Source organism: Papilio polytes, unplaced genomic scaffold, assembly GCF_000836215.1.
Source record: "Papilio polytes unplaced genomic scaffold, Ppol_1.0 DF822178.1, whole genome shotgun sequence".
Classification (NCBI taxonomy): domain Eukaryota; kingdom Metazoa; phylum Arthropoda; class Insecta; order Lepidoptera; family Papilionidae; genus Papilio; species Papilio polytes.
In genome coordinates this window covers 2,704,917-2,710,493 of record NW_013527026.1, presented here as the reverse complement: position 1 = coordinate 2,710,493, position 5,577 = coordinate 2,704,917, and the positions used below count along the sequence as shown (strand labels likewise).

At 29.0% G+C, this 5,577-nt stretch overlaps 1 protein-coding gene across 3 annotated transcripts in view; it reads right to left on the bottom strand.

Moving 5' to 3' along the window:
• The window catches only part of LOC106106780 (neuromedin-U receptor 2-like), an 18,978-nt gene extending 14,975 nt beyond the window's left edge, over positions 1-4,003 (bottom strand). For 2 of the 3 annotated variants that reach the window (XM_013287439.1, XM_013287440.1), the window contains exon 1: positions 3,747-4,003. The gene's annotated coding sequence lies outside the window, so the exon portion shown is untranslated. The remainder of the gene's footprint in view (positions 1-3,746) is intronic. The other variant, XM_013287438.1, reaches the window with a different exon arrangement.
• Positions 4,004-5,577: the final 1,574 nt, after the last annotated feature.

Below are 5,577 nucleotides of genomic sequence, written 5' to 3'. Positions count from 1 at the left end.
TCATCAGACGAAACACGGAATTGCTTCCATTTCACGCCGGTCTTCTGTGTGGTCGTGATATTACACCGGGCGTGCCAGCCCATTCGTGCTAAGATGTTAAAGTGGGCACTACCACTGTTAAAATTCTGATTTAATATATCCTAATTCTGATATAACAATATCTATCGTTAAAAAGCTGATAAGTATAAAAAATTCCCACCGCTTTATTAATATGTATCATTTCTATTAGAAACATTAACATTTTAATTAAAAGTATAAATAAATGATCGGCTAAAAAAACACCGATAAATAATGTAAAATACCTCTACGGATAAATCAAGGTTACTAATCCGTGGCCAATTAGATAAATATCAGATTGTTTTAAAAATAAACCATTGTATAGCACGTGTATACGATACTTCGTTAAATTATATACATAATAGAGAATAATAATAATCAGGATCAAAACATAAAACATTTTTAACAGAATATCTTTCCGGTATTAAAAACAACACTGGCTAACATCTGAAACTGATTTTTAATTATTTCCACGTTTAACTTACATAAACAAGGTTAATTAATTAATCGCATCCCAAAGTAACACTGATTTATTTTATACTAGCTTACACCCGCGACTCCGTGCGCGTGGAATTAAAAACAATAGTGAGTAGCCTATGTATTCTTCCACACTATCTTTTACATCTGTACCAAATTTCATCGAATTCTGTTTAGCCGTTTATGCTACAAACTCTAACAAATCCATCTAAACTTTCGCATTTAAACATTACTGATACTAACAGTTTTATCTTAAACATTCGTTTAAAAAGCAACAAGTGCGATAATTAGCAGGATAAAGATCTTGTTCGTCGAATCTCTGTTAAAGTTTTTTTTGTCTGTCCTCAATCACACCGATGTCTTATTATTATTTCGTTTTTTATTATTATTTTACATGTAGGTATTTCCTTTTCATAAAATGTTTAAGGTCCTATCAAGACGGCAAATATTAATATTCATAAAAGGTATTCGTGAAGTTTATTAAAATTTTCATGACACCGATGTACAAGGATGTTATTGAATTTAAGAAAATAAGATTCCCTGTAACATGCAGTCAGAGGATTAATTCTAATTAAGCTGCTAAAATTCATAAGCCACAAAAGTACTACGCTCAAACTGCTTTAAATGATCACATGCATTACACTAACAAGGCATAATAAGTGTACATTTTGTCAAAGTCACCTTTTATATTAACGTATTGTATTACGATAAAAGTTTTACAAGTTATGCACATAATTGACACGCGTACTGCTTCACGTTAAACAATCTCGTTAAATTTTAATTACAATTTGAAGGTTCGGTAAACATAAACAGATTACGACTGAAGGTCAACAATTAATCCCGAAATTCTCTTTCAAACCTCGAACATTTGACAAACTTACCTCAAAATCTAGTTCTGAGAAAATGTCACGAACAGTAGCTTAGATATCGGAAACATTCTTAATAGACTTTCGTTTTATAATATCAAATTTATAAGGTAAGTTTATTTTTAAGTTATTTGGTTTATAAATACATTTTTGTTTGCCAAAACATTAAGGTTTATAAAGCGAATGATTCCCGACCTCCATAAGAAGGGTAAGACCAGGGAGATTATGGTAAACACGGCTTATATACTTTAACTAGCTGTTCTCATGCGGCTTCATTAGCAGGTATTAATAAAAACTTCGTTTTATAGTTTATATTTGTCAATTTATCAATTGCAAATGTCAAAATGACATGACATGATGGCAAGTATGGCAATCTTGATTCTTTGATGTTGGCAGCAACTTATGGTGTCTTTCCCACATTAGGATTTTCATCCAAAATATTTACCCCCTAAGTTTAATGGTGTGAAAATATATAGCCTAAAGCATGACGTAAGTGTAGGGCTTTTTATAAAAAAAAAGAATTATTCAAAAATATGCTGTAATTGCTGACATCTTAGGCAACAAAGAAGTGTGTGTTTACGCTTTTTTATAATAGTATAATTAAAAATTAGGTTAATATATTTATGCTAAAACTCTTCTAAAGTTAACTACCATGTATTTTCATGTTAGGAGCCTTTAGATTTCTGGCCAAGTCGATTTGAAGAGTTCAATAATCTTTGTTGTGACCTTCATTATAACAGCTTACGTCTCCATGTCTTTAATGAGCCTGAAATTTGTTTTCTTTGTCAAATCGCATACTTATATCATGTGCCATGTTTGTACAATTGCTTATTGTATTAATTACACTTACGCTTAATGAATATAATTAACGTTCAGGAATAAATTTATTTTTAAATATTGAATCAAAGGTTAAAAAGGGCTACGTACTTTTAATTTGGTGTTTTTACGTGGCATCGCAACTCTAACCTCAACGCCATCGCTGATTGAAAAGTCAAAAATGTATAGATCACAATAACATTTGATAACTCACGTGCTTGTTACGTATTCATTCCTATACTATTTGACACATTTTGTCGATTCCACAAACGACATCGCTAATTTGCATAAGAGGGTTGGTTCAATTATTATATCCGAAACAAAAGAAGATTTTAATGATAGTCGAATGTTATTTGATAACGTGTTGTGTATTTCCAGTTGAGATGTCTTGGTGTGTTCAATTTAAAAATCATAACATAAAAGGATGTACTTGCCGTTTTTCAATCTTTGAACGTGGAACAACAAAATGTTTTATCCATATACGCTTATTTCTTTGTATACTTTTTTGTCATGCTTTTTTTATTCATCTCTTGATACATAAACTATCACTAAAAACTAATAAACGCCGGTGTATTTTTAGAAAATCGCTTGCAATTAATTGTGTTTTCTTATTAATTCATTTTACTGTTAACAAAGTACTAGGTTATCTGTTATGTTCTAAATTCTCTCGTTTTCAACTTAGATTATATTCTATTCAACTACAATTCTTGAATAAATTACAGACAGTTAGGTCACTTTGATTCCGACCTTTAAAATTTTTAAATCACGTCCACCATCGAGACAAAGTTTGTCACAAATCCTTCTTAATATTTCAACTCACAACCTCAAACATTCATTTGTTACCGAACTAAAGACGTAATATTTTAACAAACACAAAACATTTAACAAATTCTTGTTTTAAGACGATTATGTTTGAGGAAGTTTAAAGTTTCAAATCTTCAAATTTTATTAAATCATCTATTTCCTGTATTTAAAATACTTAATTTACTATTATGTAATTATTTTTGGTAAAGGAATTATTTTATTCATCTTCCTTACAATTATCTACGTCTTAAGCAAACTGAGAAAAAACTTTACTAAAAAGTGATTAGTAATTAATTGTATGGAATTTGCTTTTTTACCTTTGACCTTGAACTTCCAAAACCATAAGAACCACTGCGTTTTTTAATTCCCGACCGTTAAAAATTAAACGTAAACCTACTTAATAATTTTAATTAAAAAAACCGGTTAGATCTGATAAGCTCACAAATTTATATGAAAAACAGAAATATACACCTACTTTATGTATAATCGTAAAATTTAAATTTGACACGAAAGACAGTAATTTTAAAAAATCCGTTGAATATTTTAATGATTTAACAAGAAACATGTATTATAAAAATTCTACTACGCGTATTTTTAAATTAAGGCTAACCAAATTTAATATTTTAAACACATAAGCAACATTTAAACAGTGAAAATCATTTTGGAAACTGTAAAATTAATTTAATCGAGTGTAAAAAGATAATATCGTGGAAAACGCATACATACCGTTTAAAGGGCATCCAAAAAAGCAAAACAAATAGCACAATAGAATAACAAAACGAAACAAATATGTCAGAAATTCACTGAACACAATAACACATTAATGTAACTTTTTACGGTCATACTTCGGGTTTATCGTTTGTGTTACGAATGGTAAGGTTTACACTGAATGGCCCGGTACGATAATATCGTGACGCTGCCGATTCACTACTGAAATCGAGCAACGGAAGCCTACAGCTGCGTCCTCAGTCACACCGCTCGCTGCGGTCAATGTCAACGTCTACATCTAAACTAATACAACCATATTATAACAACCTGTGTGATTGCATTAGTAGAAAATATTGAAAAAGTAATAAAAGAAACAACTATAACATTTTTAAACTTTCAGCGTTCAAATAATTTTGTAACTACTAGATTTCGCCTGTGACTTTGTCCGGGTGGCATAAAAAAAATAAAAGTAGCCTATGTGTTCTTCTAGATTTTCATTTACGTATATGCCAAATTTCATCGAGATCTGTTCAGCAGTTTAGTCTACAAACTCTAACAAACATCCATACATCCATCTAAATTTTATAATATTAGTAAGATTAAAGTTTATAGTGCTGAGTTAAATAATGTTATTAAAAAATAAATATTAAGCTTTTTTACTAAACAACGCAGATAAGAAAATATATGATTTTTTAAGAAGTAAAACATTAGTAAAATGTACAAAAAAAGTAATATTCACAACATATGTATTTTTTTTAGCTTTTTGTCGTAAAAACGTGATGCGTCGGTTTTCATTTTTATTTAAATTTAATGCAATAATAATATAAGAAATGTTTTAAGTTAATTGACATTATACAAACATGTCACTTCTTAGAGATTTCTAACTCTATAAAATGTTTTATCGATTGTAGCTTCCTTTTTTGTTGATACAAGCTACCAGCCACTTGACCTACCTTAACAATATAGGTACAGTGAAAACAAAGGGCTAGATTGAGTAATATTTGATTACAGATAGTGCAACAAATGTACATTATATAGAAAAGTTTAACTCGAAGGTCATATACACAACTCGCAAAAACTTTTGTTAATTTTCTAATTGTGACGAAGTTAATCGAAAACATTATTTTATACAAAATTTATTTCTTGTATCAAAATGCAGTGCAATATTATTCTGCAATTTTAATTTCCACATCATTAAATGAATATTGTTAAGTCAAGTTAAAACTATATATTGAGTCCATTCAATTAATATTCTTAGGACATTTTAAGGTCGGTCACGCTTTAACGAGATTACTGAAATTTCATCGGAAAATATTAAATGAATTTAGTGAAAAATTGAAGATATTCCAATTAGTCTTGTCATCGTATTTTTTGGATTTGTTAATCAATTCAGATTTTTTTATTACACTAAAGTAAGTTTTTTAACATAATTCTTAATAACCACCATTCATTTTGAGTTTATTTACAACACTTTATTATTTTTTTATTTGGGAATCTGAGGTATTTATTTTAAAATTCAGTGGATATCTTATCGTCCATCCATATAATGCCAAATTAATAAAAGCAGCACAATAATGAATTCACACAATTGTTAATACATATGCAAACATATGATACATATCTAAAGTTCGTATTAAGATTTACTTGCAAATAATGACTTTTCAAATGTTAATCATTTAAAACTTACATCCGCATTCAATAGCAAACAAAATATGCTGCAATTTTAATGTATCAAGTTGGTAATTAGAAGTAATGTTAAAAAATTGATTTATCAACGTAATGGATTATGTAAATGAAACTGAGGTTTGGAATGTTTCTCAACAAAATGAATAATTTTCTTGACATTTTT